Source organism: Rhipicephalus microplus, chromosome 5 (assembly GCF_043290135.1).
Source record: "Rhipicephalus microplus isolate Deutch F79 chromosome 5, USDA_Rmic, whole genome shotgun sequence".
In the NCBI taxonomy this organism is placed as follows: Eukaryota; Metazoa; Arthropoda; class Arachnida; order Ixodida; family Ixodidae; genus Rhipicephalus; species Rhipicephalus microplus.
The window spans coordinates 177,787,581-177,811,861 of record NC_134704.1 but is presented as its reverse complement, the minus strand read 5'-3'; the positions used below and the strand labels follow the sequence as shown (position 1 = coordinate 177,811,861).

At 51.0% G+C, this 24,281-nt stretch overlaps 1 protein-coding gene across 1 annotated transcript in view; it reads right to left on the bottom strand.

The window, feature by feature from the left end:
* Raf (serine/threonine kinase raf oncogene) overlaps positions 1-15,298 on the bottom strand; it is a 315,639-nt gene extending 300,341 nt beyond the window's left edge. The window contains exon 1 of the mRNA XM_075896231.1: positions 14,963-15,298. The gene's annotated coding sequence lies outside the window, so the exon portion shown is untranslated. The remainder of the gene's footprint in view (positions 1-14,962) is intronic.
* Positions 15,299-24,281: the final 8,983 nt, after the last annotated feature.

Sequence of the window (24,281 nt, the reverse complement as noted above, 5' to 3'; positions counted from 1 at the left end):
AGTGTGGACGTACACGAATCTATTTAGACTGTTTGAGCTAGAGCTTGCTAAGGCACGTGACAAGTCTCCCGGAAAAGGAGACAAGAACCCAAGAGTTGGTGGGATGAGGATGTTAAGAGAGCTACAGCAAAACGACAGGAAGCCTCTAGGGAACACAGACATGCCAAGCAATGGGTGAACCAACAGATGATGTTGAAAGAAAATGGGACAACTTCCGAAGCTGTAGAAGGGAAGTATCAATGGAAAGATTAGAATAAAACGGGCTCAGTAGCTGGAAGAAGTACATAAAAAGGATAGAAAGGCAGTTGCAGAATTTTGGAACCACCTAAACTTCCTGAGAAATGAGGCAAGCCTAGAGCAGAGGTTTATAACTACAGGACAAGGTGTTGGGCTAGAAGGGGACGAAGCTATTGATTATATAAGAATAAGAGTGACAGAAAATTTCAACAAAGATGTGCCTTATGCATCTAATAGACAAGGATAGATCAAGTGGCGTGGTGGCTCCATTTTCCCAATGAGAGTGGGAAGGGGCTGAGAAGGTTGCTGGTAGTACATCAACAGGCCCTGATGGCATCCCAAATGTGCTAATAAAGGCATTGGGTCCCAAGTCCGAGCAGACTTTGAGAGAGGCAGCGAGCAAAACAATAATCGATGATGAAGTTCCTGATGAATGGGAACTTAGCAGGATGAGCATGATTTATAAAGGAAAGAGGGAGAGAGCTGACATAAACAACTACCGTCCTATAACAGTGACATCAGTGGCCTACAGGCTCGTAATGCAGATGGTAAAGACTTCAAGCATGCATAGAGGAGCAGTGGTGCTGGAGGAACTGCAGAATGGGTCTCGGAAACAAAGGAGGTTGAAAGACAATCTCCTCTCTCTGATACAGAGCATCTATATAGCAGAAAATGAACACAGGCCCCTGTGGCTAGCATTTTTGGATATCAAGGGAGCGTACGATAGCCTGGTTCAAAAGGACTTGTGGGGAATACTGGACACACTATGTGTGTAAGATGGAGTGACTAATCTTTTCAAGGATATCTATAAAGGTAACAAGGTAGGTATAAAGTGGGAAAAACAGGTATCCATGCCCGCAGAGGTAAAATGGGGGCTAAGGCAGGAATGTCCTCGGTCTCCCTTGTTATTCATTATGTACCTACAAGGATTAGAGGCCAATTTAGAGGGAAGTGGACTTGGCTTCAACCTCTGTTTCGTCAAACAAGGAAAACTCATTGAACAAGCACTACCAGCATTGTAGTACGCAGATGATATAGCGCCAATGGCCAACAAAAAGGAATATTTGCAGAGACTGATGGACATCTGCGGTAATGAGGGAGATCAGTTAGATTTCAGATTCAGTAAGGAAAAATTAGCTGTGAAGATTTTTAGTGATAATGAAGGTAGTGAGCTTAGGAGGCAGGAGGTCACGCTAGAAATAGCAGATAAATACAAATATCTGGGCGCATGGATAAGCAATGGGACCGAGTACCCAAGGGAACAAGAAATATACGTAACGACTAAAGGTAACAGGAATGCAGCGGTGATGAAAAATAGGACACTGTGGAATCACAATAGGTATGATGTTGTGAGAGGAATTTGAAAAGGGTTCATGGTTCCTGGTCTGACGTTCAGCAATGCAGTCTTGAGCATAAGATCAGAAGTTCGTGCAAGATCTGAAATTAGGCAACGTGGAATAGGTAGGATTGCTTTAGGAGTTGACTTGAATACACCGAATCAGGGAGTACAAGGTAATATGTGACAGATATCATTCGAGGGCAGGATGCTAGCAGCAAGAAAAAATTTGACAAGCGATTGAGAGCAATAGAGGAGGAGTGCTGGGTTAGAAAGGTTTTCAGCTACTTGTACAGAAGGAATGGCAATACAAAATGGAAGAAGCGAACCAAAAAATTGACGGGTAAATACTTAAGAAAGAGCAGGGGGCAAACCAAAAATAACTATCTGTTAAGAAAAAGGTGAAGAAAACGGTGAACGACATGTAGAGAATTGGCATAATTAAGGAGTCCGCACTAGAGATCTATCGAACTTTTAAACAAAATTGCTAAGGAAAGGATCTATGATAATACTCGGGGCAGTTCTGTACTGTTAGAGGCTAGGACGAGAGTATTGCAAACCAAGACTGTAGTGTCACGTATCCCGAAGGAGTCCGGCCACTAGCGTGAATCCAAGCTTAGCGAGCTGCAGGGCACGCGTTAACCGTCACCATGGCGAGAACACGATACTGCTCAAGGTCGCAATACTTTATTGTCTGTGGCAACACCAAAACGCAGTACAGCCCGTTGCAAAGGCGCAGCGAGAAAGCAAATGGGCTTATCCACGCCACGGGCGAGAAGTACTACACAGGGGTGCCGCGAGCCCGTCTCCATGGTAAAAGTGATTCACGAGACACCGGGACCAAGGCCCGGTCGCTTGAGCGAGGGCAAAGGCGCTCACGTTGGCTTCGGAGAGATACGGGTCGGCGTAGCCTGGCCACGCACTAGGACACCGTACCGCTCTTCGGCCTAGCGTACGCAAAGGTGCCACAAAAGGTGAGTGTTCGCCTCGGGTGCGAGGCGCCGTCAGCGAACTCATACGGGCCCCAAACAACGGGAGTCGACAGACGGGGAAGGAAATGCGTGTTCACCATAAGCTGTCCCGGAGAAATCTGACTCAGTCCCGACGCACGCGTGCAAAACCTCTCGGGAGACTTCGCCCACGGGGCCACAGCTGACATTCGCTATCAGGTGAGAGGGGTTAAGCGTCACTCCTCGCTCTCTCAGCGCGGCAGCGGAGGAAGGGAGTCATGTTGGGACATGAAAACGGCAGAAAAGGCGGCAAAGCCCGTGCAAAGGCGGCGGGCTATCCTCAATTCTCATATCCCCTCTCCTAAATTTGCCCTTTACCGGTCTGCAAAGGCAGCCGGACGTCACCCATGCAGTTAAAATTACACTGCTATAAGTGACAGCTAACACCAGCCCAGCCCTGTAATTGCTACTAAAAATGATGAAGGAGAAAAAACATGAATAACAAATTAAACACATGACATTATAACATCTTTGCGAAAGGGAGCACAGGAAAACAGGACTAGTGTTCGTGGTGCTCGGGAGAGATAGCGTCCACCGCGCGGAGGGGCGGACGAGCGTGACAATGTCCGCTATGTGCGATGCCCGTATGCGAGGTCAGAGGCACGGAAGGGGGCACTCTGATGGCTCGTTGCTGCTTATGATAAGCCGCGAGTCCGACGAACGCCGCTTCGGTTGTGGTTTGGAGGCCCCGAATTTCTCGACGGAGACGAAGGAACCTCGCTGGGAAGCCCGCCCTCTCCGGGGATCAGGGAGGCCGAACCGGAGACAGTTGCGAAACGTCCTGGCGTTGGCCGGCAGCATATAGCTGCTGCCAGCTGGCCTCGCGCAGGAGCCATCGCGGAAAAAGCATCAGGGCTTCTCGGCGATGGCCGAGAGCGAAGCACAGCGCCAGTAGGCCAGTGCCCCCAGCACCTCTAGTGTCCATGTCAACAGGATGAAACCACGACGTGCACTCTTTACGGGCACGCGCAGAAGCGCCACGCATGTTCACACGCACAGAAGCACGCGCACACACACTGCCGACGGTGGCGCGAGCAAATGCACAAAGCGTCCTTCGTCCCTCTCTCCACACATAAGCACCGATACTCAAAATAAAAACATAAAATACAAATAACACCTAATATTAGACGAAAGAAACATACTAGGAAACATAAAATAGACATGAACACTTAAAGAAGAAACACTGGCAGCAAACTGGGTGGGGTCGACTTCTTTACGAGAAAAGGCCGTAAAGAAGCTAACCTATGCTGAGGCTAGACAGTAAACTGAAGCCCTTCGTATGCGGAGAAGTCCGCCGTCCGGCGCGAAATCACAAAGGTGACCGCTTCCTCAGATTATACCGGTGTGGTGTCCGAATGCGGTCCGGGGCCCTGGGTTTGCCCCGTTGCTTGCGCGAAGCGCCACAGGGTGCTGGCGCGAGCTCGTCAGACCGAGGGTTTCACGTTTGTGATATGGGTACGGCTGAGTTTTCCCGAATGGGGATCTTTCAGCAAGTACGCGAGTGGAGTGCAAGCTTTCTCCACTCGGTACGGACCAAGCCCCTTAGGAGCGAGCGAGGTTGAGAACCCCTTACTGGCATCGCTAAGAGCGGGGTTACGCTTCAGGACAAGATCGCCCACCTCAAAAACTAGGTCGCGATGCTTGCGCTCCTTCTGTTGTGTCCTAGCCGACGCCAAACTTTGCCTTGCTTTGCAGAAAGCTCGACAAAGACTGTCCCGAAGGGCCGACGCGTAAGCAGAGCAGCCTGCCGGCGCCTCCTCGTCCTCGAGCTGGCATTGAGTGACGCTGGTCACCGGATTTGCCAACTCCCTTCCAAAATTGAAGAAGGCGGGCGAGAAACCAGTTGAGCGGCTCTCGGATGTTCGAATAGCGAACGCGAGCTCACTCAAATGGTCTGCCCAGTCCCTTTGACTCTCGGCAAAGGCCGCCAACATCGGTTTGAGCGTACGATTGACACGCTCCGTCAAATTGGACTGGGGATGGTAGGGTGAAGTGGTGCAGTGATCAATTCCGAGGGAACGGCACGTGACACCAAACACCCGAGCGGTGAAATACGAGGCATTGTCCGGGATGAGTCTTTGCGGGAAGCCGAACCGGCAAAACATTTCCTGCAGCTTTTCAAGCCCTGCTCGCGCCGTCGTCTTCCAAAGAGGGAACCATTCCACCCATTTCGAAAATTAATCAACGACTACCATCAGGTGAATGAACCCCTGCTTACTTCTGGGAAATGGTCCCATTAGATCGCAGTTGGCCACTTGCCACGGACGCTCACTGACAATCGGTTTCATCAGACCGGGCGGTTTGCCACCCTTAATTTCCCGTTTGATAGACGCGGCAAGAACGGCAATAGCAAAAAATGTCACGCTTCACCCCGGGCCAGGTCCCAACGCAGCTCAGTTTTGCAAAAACTTTCGAGCCAGTCAGGTGACCTGCCATGGGTTCGTCGTGAGAGGATCGCAACAGTGCGGCTCTCAGACTTTGGGGCATAACCACATTAAACGGGTCGATGGACTCGTCGTCAGTGGCTATATACTTCAGCAGGAGCCCGTCATGCTCCAGGAAATATGAATGCACCGGGGATTCAGCGACACAGGCTGGTTCGAGCCCCCTATTCGCGCCCGCTGGAGGACAAGCAGCATCACGGCGCTCCATCTCTCTGAAACCGTCGCACATTTCGCGACAAAACAGATAACTTTGCTGGGCCTTCAGAAGCTCTTCTCTGCTGAAAGCGATTCCCATTCTCCCAAAACGGGGGAGTCTGGTATCGCGCCCAGTCAGGACCGCAGCAACAACCGCTTGAGTTGGCGTCACGGGTTCACTTTCGGCATCGTGGCCTTTGGAAAGGTTCCCCGCACGGCCGCTTCGCGTTGCGCCGCTTAGGGCCCTTCCATGCGCTAGCCGCACAGCCGAAACGCACGTGCCGGCACACCTGCCGCACCAAAGCATAGGGTGAAAGAGCGTCGCCAATTGGCTTATTTGCCCCCCGCTTGCGTGCGGCGGGGCCCTGGCACGTACGTTGCAGCTGTGTGGATAGCGCGTGGAACGGCCCTGGCCGTTCCATGCGCTAGCCACACCTTTAGAAGTGTGGCCGCTTGGGCTAGTTGGTATGGCATGACGATAGTTATAGCGCGAGAACAAAACAACGACACAGAGACAAGGACATCCGCAACGCACGTGCCGGCACACCTGCCGCACCCAAGCGGAGGGTGAAAGAGCGTCGCCGATTGGCTTATTTGTCCCCCGCTTGCGTGCGGCGCGGTCCCCGACACGTACGTCACGGCTGTGCGGGTAGCGCTTGGAACGACCCTTACCTGGTTAGCAGCCAAGATTTGTCCGCATGGGGACTCACCCTTCTCGTGGCGGCGAATCTGCTGTTTCACCCCCGACGCTAGCATGTGCAAAGGAACCGCTAGTGGCTGCCGCACAGGGATCAAGGTCCTCGGCAGAAAATGGGGCACGAGATATCGCGTCAGCTACCACGTTGGTGCTCCCCTTTCGATACTGCACTGAAAAGTTATAGTGCTCTATCAGGAGAGCCCAGCGCGCCAGCCTGCCGGCAGGCTCACGGAGCCGCACCCGTCAGCTGATTGCACTGTGATCCGTTTGCACCACGAATTTCGTCCCATCAAGATAGACGTCAAACTTCCACAGTGAAAACACGATGGCGAGGCACTCCTTTTCGGTCACGGAATATTTTTTCCACAGAAACCAAGTAGCGGCTGGCAAAGGTCAACGGCTGCAACACGCCATCGCATTCCTATAGGAGAACAGCTCCCAAGCCCAGATCGCTCGCATCAGTTTGTACAACGAACGGTCTGGTCAGGTCGGGGAGCTTGAGCTGCGTTGTCTCCGCTATGGCGTTAGACAGCCGGCAAAACGCGATCCCCATTGCCACTCAGCAGACTTACCCCAGAGCTTGCTCAAGGGCGCCTGCAGTCGGGCACAGGACGGAATGAAGAAACGGCAGACGTTGACCATTCATAAAAAGCGGCGAAAGCCACGTACGTCCTGGGGCACCGGAAAATCGAGGATAGCTCGAAGTTTATTTTGATCCGGCTCTGTGGAGCCTTCGCCCAGCGTAAACCCGAGTAACTGAATACGGGTCTGTGCTAATTGGACCTTAGCGGGATTTAATGTCATCCCGGCGGTCCTCACCCTCTCGAGTACATCGCCAACATGGGCCAGGGGCTCTTCGAAGGTTCGTGTATAAATCATGATGTCGTCGAGATAGCACATGCAGTATGACCACTTTGCTTCCCCGAGGACGTGGTCCATGAGTCTTTGAAACGTCGCAGGGGCATTGCGAAGACCAAAGGGCATACGAGTAAACTCGAACAACCCTCTGTGGGATGCGAACGCAGTTTTACACTGGTCAAGGTTACACATCCGGACCTGTAGGTAACATTTAGAGGCGTCAAGCGAAGTAAAGTACCGTGCATCACCCAGGTTTCCTACGATGGAGTTTACCGTGGGGAGCGGATAGGCATCCTTACGAGTCATTCCATTCAGACGGCGATAGTCTACGCAAAGGCGATGACGGCCATCTTGCTTAAGCGCTAACACAATTGGAGACGCCCAGGAGCTAAACGAGCGGTGAATAATGCCAGCCGTAAGCATGTCGTCTAGCAACACATCGATAACCTGCCTTATGGCGAAACTGACGGGCCTGGGGTTACACTTTAAAGGAACCGCGTCACCAGTTTCGATCCCATGGCTCACTAAATCGGTGCAGCCCGGTTGATCAGTGAAGAGCTCGTCGTACTGACGTAACAGTGTCGACAGACGAGCCTTCTGTGCATCATCCAACTGAGTTGCGCAGGCGACCAAAAGATGTAGTGCCTCTTCGTGTCGTGTCGGTCTACCCACACAGGGGTTTCGAGCCGACGAGCGCCGAACGCCAGGGTACGACCCCGAAGTTGGCGGACGACACGGTTCGTACCGCGCCTCTCGTTCTCGAAGGGGACTGTGAGAGGGCAAATGCGCTGAGCAGGGGCTTGGCCCCGAACTCTGCGCAGGGCGCGTTTCCGACGCTTCTGCAGCAAAGGCAACGGTAAGCGCCGGCGGGCTCGAGTTGGCGAAATGGGCCATCACGATAGCCGCCATTCGCAATGTCCACAACGATACCGGTTTTAAGGAGAAGGTCCCGACCAACAATCACTGGAACATTGAGGCCTGGAAGATGAACAATACGGCAGCGTCTCGTTCGATCTCCCCATCTAACAGTCAACCTTTAAAGGGCCACTCACCAGGTTTGACAATTTTGAGCTGACAAGCGCAATGCGTAGAAGAGGCGTTCATGATCACGTCTGTCAAACTTTGCAACGCTACGCGCCGCGGAAATGGGTCAAATTTCAAGATGAAAGCTGCTCCCCCTTCCCTCTGCTGGCGCACGCGTAGAGAATGAGGGCATGACGTAGGCGTAGGAATGGCCCTACGTACACGGCAATGCAGTGACGTTGGTCCTCTACGTAGACGACTCTGCTCTGACGTTGTCAACAGTATACCACGTGACATGGCCAAAATTATTTAACACAACATGCGTAGTTTATGTATTTGTTGCTTTAAAAGATTAATAAAACTTGAAATAAGTAATGAGAAGCAATCAAAAATTGTGCGCCTTTTTCTTCCATTTGTTTCCGTGAAATGCTACGAGATGCGGGGCTAATGTGTCAGCGTTCCGCATGCGTTCGTGTCCCCGCGGTCAGCGCATTGAGCAGACGACCGCCGTGGAACGCTCCTACGCGTTCGCGCACTCATTGGGCTCATCTACTCTACCACGTCTAAGCCAGCGTTTCCAAACAATCCCGCAGAAACAGGCAGAAAACCACGAAATAACACTTGTCAACAGAACAACGCTGCTCGCGTGCTCGGCGGTTGGACTTGTTCGGGCACATCATGCACACGTCACCTCATGGTCGGATGCTGGAGACGGTGGGGAAGAGGTATTTGGCTTGCGAAGGCTAGGCGGAGGAGCGGCAAGGGTTTCGAGCTCGCCTCCTCTCACCCTCGTTTTGCGCTGCTTCACAAAACCTGTTTTCTCCGCTCGTAATGAACAGATTCGAAAAATTTTGGTGGCAAAACGTTCCTCATCAGACACCTAACAACTTCCACTGCCTAACTGAATTTGGTATAGGGCCTGGTGAGTGGCCTTTTAAGCGCCTGCCGAATAGGTCACGCCTTTCGCAAGGGTGAATGTCATTGGGCTGTCTCGCAATCGCACCGAGTGCTTCTGCAAGTGGGACAACACCTGTTTGCCGAAAAACAAAGCGCTAGCGCCCGTGCCCAGCAACGCGGAAAATTCACGGCCGGCAATATTCACCGGAATGAACGGCGCGTGCGTATCAGCAAGTGCTTGCCTTGCACGCCGAGAGAAGAAGCAAAGTTTCGGTCGCTCGTGCACCAACGACCCACAAACCTGTTTCCCTGCCTCGCAGGAGGCCTGGATTATGTGTATTCCCTTGCTATGTGCCCTCGTTCACGGCAGCGGTAACGGCGCACTCCATCACGGTCTGTTTTCCCAGACGGAGCAGCCTCTAGCTGTAGTGATCGGCTTGCCACGTTATCGCAGGATACGTTTCTGCGAGCATCACCTCCCACATTACGTTGAGTCGGAAAGCGTCCCTGTGTGGAGGGTTCAGGTGGTGCAGCGCAGGCTGTCCACCTTTCGCGGGTATAGCGATCAAGAGCGCGATCGCTCAACTCCCACGCACAGCCGGTTGGTGGTGGTAATGGTTAGAAGATGAGATAAGGCACCTAATTTCTGCAACCCGGTCGGGAGCACGGCGCAGTGCCTACACAGCCGGTTGCAGCCGCAAAGGCGGCGCCGAGAGGCTGTTGCCGTTAGAGAAGGGTCATGGCCCCTCTTCAAGCGTGGCTCAAGGGCACCACTGGGTGGCGGCGGCGGGCGAAGGCAGGTGCGGCGAGAAGGTCGCCTTGAATGCGCTTCGCCTCGGCGGCCAACTCCTTCAAATCACGGAAGCGGCCGCCGCGAAGGTATGAAGTCGGATGTGCCTGCTGTCACCCGCTCGACGCGTTCCTCGTTCAAGGCTCGGGGCTCAGCGATAGAAAAAAAATTGGCAGCATACCCACGGAGTGAATGATGGAGAGTGGGGCGAAGCATTCGTCCGTCCATTCGTTCTTGCTTCCATCTGTCCATGCGTCCGTCTGTGTGACCGTCCATGCGTCCATCCGCCCATCCGTGCGTGCGTCTGTTTGTGCGCCCGTCCCTGTGTTCGTCCATGCATCCGCCCCTGCGTCCGTTCAAGCGTCCATCCATGCATCTGTCTGTGTGTCCGTTCGTCCATCTATTCAACACTCCAAGTACTACCATCTCGCATCTTTTCATCATATATTCCCCATATAGAAGCACCGCCATCCAGCGGACATTCCAGGGACTAAGCGAGAGGTGACACACGCACACTTTCTTACGGCTTCACCTCTCCACAATGGATGGCTCGGTTATCCCGATAGTGTCGTCGGTTCGAATTCTGGGCGTTACCCTACAGGAGAATGGCAAAAACGACTTAACTATCACACATCTCACCAAAAAAGCTGAGGCAGTCATGCACCTCGCCCAACGCGTCGCTAATAGACACGCAGGACTCACAGAAGAGAGCTTACTACGCATCTTTCATGCGTTCTTGATGTGCCACCTTCACTACGTTGCCTGCGCTCACCCGTGGAGCAAAGGCGATGAAACTAAAGTAGACAACCTCATCCAAAAATGCACAAAACGAGTACTTGGTCTACCCATGTCCACAAGCACGCAGCGCATGCTATCCCTTGGGGTACATAACACGTTCCAAGAAATCATCGAAGCACAAAGAATGTCCCAACTCATACGCCTGTCTTCGACAGCTGCGGGTCAGGAACTCCTCTCACACATAGGTCTCCCTATCCCAACTCAAGTCAACGAACCAGAACCATTACCGCAACACCTTCACGCTAAAATCACAGTGCTACCCTTCTCCAGGAACATGCACCCGGTGCACAATCAGACTCGAAGAATGGCACGAGCTCAATCCTTACTAAAAGCGGCCAACCTACACACGACAGACGTGGTTTTCGTAGACGCCGCTAAATACGTGGACAAACCCTACTTTGCAGCTGTGGCGGTCGCCCCAGACGGAGAAGCTCTTAATGCTCTTACCGTAAAAACACAAAAAGCCTGCGAGGCTGAACAAGTGGCCATTGCCCTTGCTCTAGCACTCCCTCAGCGCGACACAATATTTACCGACTCTAAACCCGCTGCACTGGCATACCGCCGCGGTACACTTTGCCAGGCGGCATTAAGAGTTCTAGCATCTGTTCAGATAACTGTAGACAAGCATATCCACTGGTTCCCTGGTCATGAAGGGATCAACGTTCAACCAGGGGTCCCCAACGGTAATGAGCTGGCCCATAACCTCGCGCATGACCCTACGCGCCGCGGGGGGTCGCGGTGCGGCTCACTGGCCGGGGGACACCAGCACGCACCGGGAGCCACTCCTATCATATCATGAAATTTGCTCGCACTATAAGTTATTTAGAAAAGAATTCCCCTCACCTCACTCAGCACTAAATAAAGCACAACAATTAACGCTTCGACTGCTGCAAACGCACAGTTACCCCAGCCCCTATATCTGCAGCAAATACCTACCAGATATAAGGCCAGAATGCCCCAAATGTCAAATTTCAAGGTGCGGTTTAAGTCACATGCTGTGGCAGTGTCCCGTGCTAAACGCTAGCTTCGGGTCCCCTGCCACCGAGGACGACTGGTTCAACCACCTCAGGAGCCTTGACAGGGCCCTTCAATACCAGGCCGTCCAGAAGGCCCAAAAGGTGGCTGGCGAGCTCCGACTCCTAGTCCCCACATGGGCGGAGCCACCGGGCTGGCCCCCGTAAGGGGCACCCAGTCCCCTTCAGGACCTTTCATAAAGTTAATTCTCTCTCTCTCATACGGCTTGTGCTTCGTATCTACTTCCCACCTTTAACCACCTTGAGTTCATTCATGGTATATACTAGTTCATTGTATTCACGGCACTACGGCTCAACGCTCGCTAAACCTTTCTAAAACTGATGAGGTTACACCCAGCGAGTATAACGTAGCAACACAATGGCTGCTAATGGGGATCGCAGCGTGCGCGTTAACTAAAAGCCGAATGCTTCCGTCTCTCATTCTCTATTAGCAGCAATTGGCATGTACATTGAGCACTATTTTTTTATTGCTCAACAACGCACAGAAGAAATCTCTCACCGGCACCACCATGGATGTCAAAATGTTATACTTGTTACACCCTACAACGGCTACGATAGACGAACGGGTGCCGCTATAAGGAGCTTCACCCCTAAATAGTTGATTCATCGCACGTACATACTCCTGTAAAGACTCACTAGGAGTTTGTGCACAGAGCTCGAGCTCTCGCCGCATCCTACTTTCATGGTCAGCGGGAAGGACTCCGCGCAGAAAGCCCACGCGAAACTCCTCAAGGGTTGCTGCACGGCAACCGGTAAGCCAATACCATCTCGCCGCCGTGCCAGTCAATGCAACTGTAACAACACGTTCGAGCACCACCTGATCATCCAAACCCATTGCTCTCTGATCTAGGGCGGTGAGCAGATCACCGTATCCGCTGTAGGTTGGCACAGGACATATAACGGCGGGGTGACTGCCTTTCGTACCAGCCGAAAGCGTTTGCACAGCTCCCGCGAGTGCTTGGATCATCTGCACGGCGTTCTGCAGCAACGTCTGCGTCGTCGAACCTGCGCCGCAGGAAACCGTTGGTGCGTTAGCGGCGCGGTCGAGCGAAGGTGAGCAGTCGCCCAACTCGATCAGTGGGGCGGTTTCAAACGAGCCACCACCCAGCGCGCCACCCCCAGAGCAAAAGAGGCTCCTTGTGGGATGGGCCTGTTGTCGAACATAATGCACACTTGGTGCGGCTACCATTGACAATTCAGGCGCCTGTTCAGCGTGCGTTCGAAGTGTCAGTGGCACGGCTGACAGCGGGCAAAAGTCGGCGAAGGCCAAAGCCTGCGCTCATCAATTCCGCAGGGAACCAACTGCGAGCGCTGTTTCGACAAACTACCATGCAAGCCGAAGGGTGCATTATCAGTCGGAGGCGCTTGTGCGTGACGTTCGGGTAGAGAAACAGGCCCATTTTGAACCGACGCGCCATCTCCAAAGGAAGCAGATAGGCGCCTCGTGTCTTCACCACAATATTGGGTGGCGACACGGACGTGTGCTTCGGGTCAATAGAGGCAATAGCCTTCCTGTGCAACGCGACATCCGCTAACAAGGACAGCGGTCAAAAATCCCGCGAAAGAGACATGTTGCGACGAGCCCAAATCGCGCAGGTGAACTGACTCGCTAAGAACATTCAAAGGCTTAAAGCTTTTGATACCGCGTTGGGCGCCAGTGTCGTGTGCAAGTATCCCGAAGGAGTACGGCCACTAGCGTGGGTCCGGTCTTAGCGAGCCGCAGGGCACGCGTTAACCGTCGCCATGGCGGGAACACGATCCTGCTCAAGGTGGCAACGCTTTATTGCCTGTGGCAACACCAAAACGCAGTACAACACATTGCAAAGGCACGGCGGGAAAGCAAATTGGCTTTCACACCACGGGCGAGAAGTACTACACAAGGGTGCCGCGAGCACGTCTCCGTGGTAAAAGTGATTCACGAGACACCGGGACCAAGGCCCGGTTGCTTGAACGAGGGAAAAGGCGCTCGCGTTGGCTTCGGACAGATACGGGTCGGCGTAGCTTGGCCACGCACTAGGACACCGTACCGCTCTTCGGCGTAGCGTACGCAAAGGTGCCACAAAAGGTGAGCGTTCGCCTCGGGCGCGAGGCGCCATCAGCAAAGTCCGACAAGTCCCAAACAACGGGAGTCGACGGACTGAAAAATGAATGCGTGCTCACCCTATAAGCTGATCCGGAGACGCGCGCGCGCAAAATAAGCGTTGCTCTAAACCTCTCTGGAGACTTCGCACGCGGCGCCACAGTCGACATCCGCTACCGGGTGAGAGGGGTTGAGCGTCACTCCTCGCTCTTCCAGCACGGCAGGAAACGGAGGGGAGTCATGTCGGGACATGAGAGAGAGAAGAAACATTACTGAAGTGTACATATCCCTGCTGGGGTCAAAGGTGGCGGGGGGCCGGGAGACGGGCCCTTCTGTAAACCCCTTCCTCAGGCGGCGGCTAGGCCTTGAATCCTGGCGGCGTCTTTGGCCAGTCGGACAGCCCAGAGCTGATCATCCGGGCACATGAGGCGGCAGAAAAGGCGTCAAAGCCCGCGCAAAGGAGGCGTTCACACAAGATTTATCAATTCACACAAGATTTATCGGGCCAAATACGAAGGGTATGCAGTGCGTGTGGAGAGGAGGAGGAAACTGCCGAACACTTGATAATGTTCTGTAAAGGGCTTCATGATGATGGTGCGTAGTTTTTCAAAGTGCTGGGGCTTAGGGACAGGGAGGGTAAAATAGACTAAGCGGCTAGAAATAACTATAAGGAGGTTATCTTATTGGTCGCTACAATCAAGGCACGAGTGAATATTAAATCGTTCACTGCAAAGTCAGTCCTTAACTTCAATATTTAAACTGGAAAAAAGATCAATCTAGTTCATGGTTCATTAAGTATTACGGCTAGGTGGCGGTAGCCGCCACCCGATCTAAAGGCCACATCAATCCATCCATCTATCCAGCCAGCCAGGCCGTGGTTAGGTGTTCTCTGGCTGTAGTGCTATGGTGGCTAGAATAGTACTGCCACGGCCCACGGAAACACGAGATTCATGATTGCTTGATGGAACACTGGCAGCACGTTCGCCATAAAAGCTCTCCATCGGCGATAGCGCGGAAAATAAAGCGCGGAGCGGGGCGCGTCAGTACGTAGGCAGCGCTACTGGAAAAAAAAAACTTGATTGCAAGGCGATGAAAGTGCAAGCAAAAAAGTAAACGTAGTCTTACGGGTAATACTTAAGAGCGAAATCACGGTTGGTCCATTAGTCAAGAAAGTCAAAGCAAAAAAAGTGAAAAGAGGGCAGGGGTTAACACGGAAAGGAACACGCGTGAACGGTTACCAGCTCTTCGACCGTAGCAGGCCCATGAAGCGACACGTTGTGCATGCTTGAAGTCCAGAAGTTGCCAGTGTCATCAATCTGCGCGGCAACAAGCCGACGAAGCTAACAGCGTAGTTGTTGCGACTCGCGAACACCACATTACGTACCAGTAAAAATTGGCAAGAAATTAAGGTTGCGACTCGCGAGAGCACCACGGCCACCCGCACATTGCCTGCACGCAACCTAGCCTTTAACTGTATACCGATGAATTGCCAGAATATACAGTGAGCGATGTTCAGTGAACATGGCCTCACTCTTCGCCGGCCTGTCAAATTTAGGGGCTCACCACTTCGATGCCGAAGATGAAGCTCCCAGTGGTGCTCGATAAGTTCCAGGCGACATGGTTGTTTGAAGACAGTTTTCTAGGTCTAGGTAAAGTCCACACACACACGAACAATTAAAAAAAGTTGAAACGCGACTCGCACAGTGAGCCATTCCATGGCGCCGAAAATCTGCCGTCTACAAATAGCACAGCATGAGCAGCTGATGCAAAATGAGGTCGGCTACCCGCGCGTAGCGCAATTTCATCACAAAGCTTTCATTTTCATATTCGCGCATGCGTTGTTGCAGCCAAATATGGTCGCGCCATTACGTCAACGATATCGGACATCGCCGTGTTATCGGCGAAATCTACGCGCAGCATGCGGCAGAGGAACATAAGCAAACATGAATTATATTTTCAGTCACAGCTGTTGGCACTCGTATCTTCAAGTCCGCCATTGTAGAGAGCGGCTAAATCACTCTTTTGATGTCCCGAAGCTCGCGCGCGACGATCCGTCGTTATAGACATGAGAGTTGAGCACTGTACGCTCAATCCATTGAACTTTTTTACTTCGCGCGTACGCACCAAAAAGGTGGCACACGAAATGTAACTGCATATATATATATATATATATATATATATATATATATATATATATATATATATATATATATATATATATATATATATATATATATATATATATATATATATATATATATATATATATATATATATATATATATATATATATATTGTGATGAGCGAGACAGAGAACAAGATACAACACCCGATCCTGGGCCAGCTGTTCTTATTCTGACTTCGTTCTTCTCTTCTTTGCTCTAGCTATCCGCGCACCGAAGCGCCAGCGTCTGTCTTTCTTGGTCATGACACTCGGCCATGACTGCGCGCGCGCGGATCTGGCGGCAAAGTTTCTTTCTGGTGGGCGGGCTTGGCCGCATCGTGATGGTCGGCCGCGACCACGCTGGAAGTTTGTCGAAAGTGGCTCCGGCGGCCGACACTGGCTATGTCGCCCGGGTCGTTCGCCATGTCGTGGTGGGGACTGGGTCCTGATTGGTCCCTTTGTTGATGATGACTCCGTGGGACGACATTGACTGTCGCGTGGCAGTCTACAGCCTCGGCCACGCTGCGACTTTTCAGAGAAAGTTATTCGACTCCGGTTTTCCTTTGCTGGACCGAGCAGGCATTCTCGTGGTAGAAGTTTCCTGCTGTGGTGTGGTTTTCTTGGAGATGGTTCTGACGGGAGGCCCCGACTGGATCGACATGGTCGCAGGTTGATCACAGAACGCTTTCGTTTGTCCCACCACATTTTAGAAAACAGGGCAGGAAATGATGGATCCGGCAACGAAACGAGTAGCATATTGTGCAGCCGTCTGCGCAATTTTCTGCGGATCGAGAGATGTTTTTCAATGCGATTACACATTTTCACGAACTTGGGGTGAAGTCCTCGTGCTGACCTGTGGCGTGGCTCCTGCGAAGTGACTTGCGTAGTCCGTGACTTGCGCAGCGTTGTCGCTATGGGGCTCCCGGACGCTGTAAAGTCAGCGATTCTTGAAGCCACGCTGCGTACTGACGGGAGATCCTCGACGGAAGCCGTTCCAAAAATCGGAGACTCTACCGATTCAGGCAGTGCATGCGTCGCACGCATACCCTCTTGTGTCTGGTCAGATGGGATGTTATTAGACTCAGCGGAAAGACCTGTCTCATTAGGTGGTAGAATGTGCGGTAGGATGGGGGCCGTTGCCTCCAAGTCGACCGGACGACCTGCGTTGGGGCCTCTTGCCGAGCGTTGCGCAAAGCTTGCCATCAGGGACCCGCCGGACACAGCTGCACCGTCGGGCCGGTGCTCCTCAGGAGCTCTAAATACGACAGCGACGATACGATACGACGTCTGTGCAAGGCAGAGTTACACGATCGTGATTGTTCCCTACATCTTGGTCACCGAGAGATGACAGGATGGTAGGGGCTCGAATCGCATCCTCTAGGTCGGGCTTGTCCCGAGTTCCGTCCTGAGAGAAGGTCGAGTTACATGGGCAGGTGGCACAGGGAATCGGACAGAAAGCAGCTATGAGCTTGACGCTCCACTCCGCCCATGACTGCTGCCTCCAACCTTCATACCAGTGCCACGCCACTGCACCTTCCCGAAGACGGTCTATGGCCACATACCATTTCTGATTCTCTGTCCAGGCCGCGCGCATTGCTAGCGCGTTGACGGTTGCTACCCAGCTGTCGGCGTCGTTCCGGACCCCGTCGAATTCCGGCAATTCGTAGGTGGACGGCGATGGTGGGGCGGCACGTGAGAATGCTGATATCACTGAGGCAACGCCGTCGAGCTGGTCTGAGAGCTGCAGGAGGGTGCCCCAAAGCTGCCTGCGTTGCTCCAATGGGCTTGCCTCAAGGTCGTGCGAGGCAGCTACGTCCAACACGGCGTTGAAGGCACGCAATTCTGGCAACATTGTAGGAGCTCGCTCGGAGATTGACGCTGTCAGTTTGTTAGTCTTGACCCGGAGTAGCGCGATGGTACGCCGCAGGTTCGCGGTGCTGTCGTGTGTGAAGTCCGAAGCGTTGGTGATCGCGGTCTTCGAATGAGTAGCCGTTGCAGCACTCACGCCGGTGAGGTTGACGTGCAGAGAAGCCTGGACGGCGTTCCCTGGCAGTTCGTATGTTGAAAGAGTGCGGCAATGGGAATGTAGGCCGTGAGAAGCGTGAGCGGCATTCCCAAAGGACAGGAGCCGGTGCGGATCCCTGCTGCGAAATGGTGGCAGGGTGTAAGGTCATGCCCTACAACCCCAGGGGAGGCCTGAACGCCGTCCACTGGAAGCGGCGGGTGGGACCCCATTGCCAAGGAAGCGTGGACGGCGCTCCTCGATGGAGAAGCCCGCACTGCCGACGAACCACGAAGACACGTACCGGTGGCTTCCCGCAGAGGGTTCACTTGTCGACTGCGCTGACGGCAGAATCCATAGCCAAGTACGCGTGGACGGCGTCCCTTGTGAAATGGTACCGGTAGCGTGTACTGCAGCCGCCGAGTAGGCCTTGACACCGTCCCCGAACGGTGGTGGCAGTGGCGGCAGGTGAACAGCTGCCGAGGAGGCCTTGATGCCGTCCTCAAGCGGCGCTTATCACGGCTGTCCTGTATGATGAAGCCGGGACGTAAGACTTCTTCTTCGTCGACAGCGCCATTGTGATGAGCGAGACAGAGAACAAGATACAACACCCGATCCTGGGCCAGCTGTTCTTATTCTGACTTCGTTCTTCTTTGCTCTAGCTACCCGCGCGCCGAATATATATATATATATATATATATATATATATATATATATATATATATATATATATATATATATATATATATATATATATATATATATATATATTGTTGTCACGAGTGGGAATTGCGTCCTTCCAGGTTGTCAATAAGCGGGAGGATGAGCTCCGAGTCGTGACGCTGTTGCTCAGCTAAGCGGGTTGCTGATACGGCAGAAAGAAAAGTGTCGTCGTCTTCAAGGTCAGTGCTGGCATTTTCGACCGGTGCAAGTGAGAGACAGTCGGCGTCGGTGTGTTTCCGCCCAGATTTGTGGACGATGGTGACATCGAAATCTTGTAGCCGAATGCTCCATCGTGCTAGACGACCTGAGGGATCTTTGAGATTTGCGAGCCAACAAAGGGAGTGGTGGTCGCTAACTACCCTGAATGGGCGGCCATACAAGTATGGGCGGAACTTTGTTATGGCCCAGACAACAGCGAGGCATTCCTTTTCGGTAGCAGAATAGTTTTAAGTGTGAATACACTTTATAAGCGACCCCAAACCATCCACCGCCGTCGGCGGCGTCCGCAGTCTTCTCTCTATCTTTAAAAGAAAGAGGACTTGGAGGGCCGCAGCGCGACGCTCTACCGAATAAGCCACGGACGCCACGCTGATATCGGTGTCAGTAACGCGCCTTATACCCCCTCCCCCTTCGCTCGCTCCTCCGCTCTCCTCGCTCGCTGCAGCTGCGCGCGCACCCCTCTCTCTCGCACGCCCGCCTTCTCTTTCAGTCTCCCGTCGAGAGCGGGTCGTGAGGGGGAGTAAAGTTAAAATCCGTTGGCATTCGCCAGTGAGTTAACGTAAACTCCCCCGTGTGATCAAATTGCGATTCCCAGGAACCATTACACCATAAAGGCACCATAGTGTGAATAATAAATATAATAGTGCGAATTAATAAATACCTCTTATAGCATCACCCCGTGTATTCGCACTTAACCATGTTCGCCCTCGGGGAAATGCTTAGGAGTTTTTCTCCGCTGGGGATAACGTTCTGCTCCCATAAGCGATCACGCACTCTACGCCATTATGCCACTGAACTAATACCGCTCCTAGCCCAACGTTGCTGGCGTCAGTGTGTAATTCTGTGTCAGCGCTTTCGCCAAAATGACCCAGTACAGTCGGAGCCTGCAGGAGGTTTTGGAGGGTGTCGAACGCATGGCACTGATCGGGACCCCAAACAAACGAGACACCGCCTTTTGTAAGCTTGTTGGGGGGTTCAGCAATGTTGGAGAAGTTTTTGACAAAGCGCTTGTAATACGCACAGAGCCCCAGAAATCGGCGTAGGTCGCGCTTATTTGTGGGCATGGGAAAGGCGGCAACGGCGCGGGTTTTCTCTGGATCTGGGCGGATGCCAGCATGGCTCACAACGTGACCAAGGAACTTCAGTTCTTCATATCCAAAATGACATTTGTCGGGTTTGAGAGACAACACCGCTGTTCTGATTGCCTGAAGAACTGCATGAAGGCGTTGGACGTGTTGTTCAAACGTGTCTGCAAAGACCACGACGTCAAGGTAAACAAGACATGATTGCCATTTGAGCCCCATGAGAACCGTATCCATCATTTTTTGGAAAGTAGCTGGCGCTGAGCATAGACCGAAAGGCAACACTTTAAACTCGTACAGGCGGTCGGGAGTAATAAACGCCGTCTTTTCGCGGTTGCGCTCGTCCACTGCGATTTGCCAGTAGCCGCTACGCAAATCCATGGAGGAAAAATATTTAGCGTTGCGTATACGGTCCAACGAGTCATCTATCCGGGGTAGAGGATAAACGTCCTTTTTGGTGACCTTGTTCAGTTTACGGTAATCAACGCAAAAACGCAACGTACCGTCCTTCTTCTTTACTAGCACACCTGGCGAAGCCCAGGGACTGATCGATGGCTGAATGACGTCGTCCTGAAGCATCTGCTGTACTTGGTCACGTATAGCGTCTTGCTCTTTTTGCGACACCCTATAGGCATGTTGTCGGATGGGTCTCTCGGTGGGTTCCGTGATGATACGATGCTGAGCAAGTGGTGTCTGTTTAACCTTTGACGTAGTGGCAAAGCAGTCTTGAAATGAGCCGAGTATACGCAAAAGGCTTTCTCGTTGAGCCGAAGGTAGTCTCTCGTTTACGTCGAGAGTGCTTACGGATGCCTCGTCAGGGTGGCCATTCGATAAAAATGAAGCTAACGTGGACGGACCATCGTCATCGGCAAGTTCTTCACAATATGCAATGGCAGTGTGTCTCGTTAGGTGGCGATATTCGTCGCTGAAGTTCGTGACCAGCAGGTGAGCATGCCTATTGCTAGGCTGAATGATTCCTCGGACAACACAGATTTATCGTGAAATACGGAGAGACAAATTGGCCTCTGCAATTACCGCGTCAGACACGTCCTGTCCCAATTCTACTTTGACAAAGAGGCTGCTTCGGGGTGGGAGAGTCAGAGAATCGTCGCTAACAAGGAACGCTCTTTTCCGGAATTGCGTACTGTCAGTTGCAGCACAAAAATGATCCTCGAACGACACAAGTAATTCACGGAGGTCGATGACGGCGCCGTATTCACGAAGAAAGTCCATTCCTAGAATGACTGGCCGAGAGCACACGCGCAATACGAGGAAAGAGCCCGCAAATGTCGACGTACGTATTCGAATGCGTGCCGTGCACATACCAGTATATGCGTCACCAGATGGCCACCTGCCGTGCGCAACTGGGGTCCTTGCCATGGCTTGGTAACCTTCCTCAGTTCAGATGCCAGTTTGGCGCTCATTACGGAATAGTCAGCACCGGTGTCGACGAGGGCGTTAACAGCATGATTGTCGACGAAGACGGCGATTTCGGCAGAAACAATTTTTTTAACTGTCGGAGAACCCTGCAGAACCAGAATCGTCCTCGTCCGGTCGTTGCGTCGAAGAAGGGTCTTTTACAGTTCGCCGGGCCGCGACTTTACCCCCAGAAGTCGCCGTTCCTAGTTTCCCCCGCGAGGACTTGGTGACCGGCTCGTGAAAGGAGCGGAAGACGATGAGGGCAAACTGGGTGACGTAGACCGGCGAGGCGATGGTGATCTCGACTGGTGGTTTATTGACTCTTGAAGTTTATTGACTCTTGAATCAACTACATAAAAAATTTCTAGAATATGCCAAGTACCAGAGAGGTTTGAGATTTGTTACACGCTGTAACTCCTTTTTCTTTTCTATCGTCCGGACAAGTGTGCTGCAAGCTAAGCAAGGGGGAATGGTGCTGTGGTAAACAGGTTACACCAGATAGAAGATGAGAAAGAAAGAATAAAACAAAATTCAGAGCAACACAAACTGGCCATGTACATGAGTTCGCTAATGAATGCTCCATTTAAAAAATAGCTGGGCTGTAATTAATCCGGTCATCATCCCAGTCAGATATCTGCAACTAAAAAAAAACTTCCCCTTCGCATTGTTTCTCAGGTACCAAGTGGCTTGATTGGAAGCTAGTTCATTATAAATTTTCGTTGAACGTTATTGCTTTTCCAAGGCCACAAACAAAAGCTTCCCTTAAGCACACAGCATTAAAACCACAATAGTAGAGCTTCAAGGGCAGCATGCACAATTTATTAAAAGTATTTCAGAATGTTGCTTTAAGCCCAAAATAGTGGAGAACTAGATCTCGTGCAACGAGCTCAAATTTTAAAAGGAGGATTGCCAGGCAATCATCAACCTGAAGTTTCATGTGTCGTACAGCCATAGTTACGTAACTATCGAAGAAAACCAGAAAAGGGTCAGCATCTATCATAGTTCTGCTGGCCAACTTCTTTATTTGAAAGGTATGAGAGAAAAAGCAACATTTTTCTCAAGGCAAGTATCTGTGCACACATCTGTAACTGGCACAAAGATGTTTGAAGCTTGAAACAGGAGAGGGTTGTTCATTCGCATGCTGAAGCATTGGCAGGCCAAGGAAGTTGAGAATGCACCTATTGTGCTTCATCATGAATAAACTTTATATTACACCGAATATATGGTATCCATCAGCAATAAACAGGCCATGCTAACATAAAAGGTAAAAATGCCTCCCTTATGTAGATTCAGTGTTTTTCAATCCACCCCCTTAACATACACTATGCAGCCATTGGGCTCTGCCAAAGACAAATGCGCCCGTGCAACAGCAATGCGTGTGTTGGCAGACTGGAGGATAAATCATTTCGGAATCCCACAAGGAGGAAGACAGCTCATGAAAGGCAATGCTACCGACACCCACCTACAATACTAGTTGGAAATCGACTTTTTATATCGCAAGGAGCTAACCATTGTTCGATGGAGAAGTGGTTTGAGAGCCCTAAATCAAAGGAAACGGTACTTTATGAAGTTGATCCACACAGAAAATTTTCCATAGCGACAGACCTTTCACAACACCTAGAGACATTGATCCACCGACTTAGATTGGAAGTAGCATACACAAACAGCTTCCTGCACAAGATACGTCGGTCCAACTCGCCGGAATGCCATTGTGGTCATGCAGAAGAAAATGTTTTTTGGAGTGCGTTAAATACGCGAATGAAAGAGAAAAATTAAAGAACAAATTAGCAAGTTTGGACAGACGGCCCCTCACAATAAAGAAACTACTTGGACCATGGCCTGAGATGCATCTCCAGAAAAAGGCAATAATCTTCCTGACAGACTTTTTAGTGGAGACCGGACTGGACAAGCGCCTATGACAGAAAGCCCGAGATGGGTATTATATAAAATGTGGTCATGTATATACTGACATTAGAATATTAAGGCGTGCGTGTAAATAGTTTATGACTGTGTCAACTGCGCAAAGAAAACTGTGTATTGGCATGATATTTGAACTGGTTTCAGTGTGCTATTATGTTTTTTTTTTTTTTTTCGTATTGTTAATTTTTGGGTACCGTTCTGTATTACTATTTTATTTTTCGCTGCAGAACTTTGTGATATGAAGTAGCCGAGGCAATAGGCACCTCAACCTCTCCACAGCAAAATAGTTAAAACAGAACAGAACAGTTGGAAATCCATCACCGAACAAGAAATCCATATGAACCTCTCAAAAAAAATTTTTTTTAATTTACCCTGGTCCAGGTTGAGCAACTGCCCTGAATAGCTATTGGTCCCTGGTTCATATCACAGACCAGTATGAATTTATTAGGTTTTTCTTTTTGAGAAAACCAAAAATTCATATAAAGCCATGTAGCCTTGCACTCCGAATTGGCAAATGACACTTGTCGCTTTTCATTAGCGTACAGTACAACACGATTTATGAAAATTAAACATTATGTCCTGCTATAAACATTCACAATACATGCCTACAAAAGTTAACAATTGTATATATTGTAAAATGCCTACTTTCTATTATGCACATGTACTGTTGCTAATAATCTAACGAATTTACGCTTCTCTACTACAGGCTATAGTATTAGCCTCCAAAGAAATGAAATAGAATCACTAAACAATTTTCAAGAGCCACAATTTTTAAAAAAACTCTCAGTTCTTCAGACTTACTGGCAGTGGTGCTCCAATAAAATGAACAAGTAAAACTTTGGCCTTCCTTACATGAACATATCTGTTTTCTGCAGTGTAATTTTGCCATAAGTATACAGCAATGCACATTTCACATCATGTTTACTGCAAAAAAGTGAGTGAATTTGTTTTTTGAATACATATTGTGTGTATCACGCATAAAAGACAATTTTCACAATCTTTTCCCATAATCTAGTTTTAGCTTCGGCCATCGTACAGTAAGAGGTCAATACAAGAGACCCTCAAGAGCCCAGAAACATCTCTCACAATGACGGCCTCCTGTACCCAAAAATTCTAAAAGTACTGAGGTCGAACTATATCACTGTACTATTACACATCAGCATCAAAGTGTCTTCACACATATCTACAGAAAATTGTTCAGGACGGCTTATAGTAGAAGTCATTCATAGCACATAGTTTGTTTTTCGGAGGCTGCAGACTATTAGTTTTCTCCCCAACTTCTAATTAGCATTTCTCAGGCCACTGTCCTTCGCAGAACTCAAAACTACCACCCCAACACTCCTCACCTCTAGC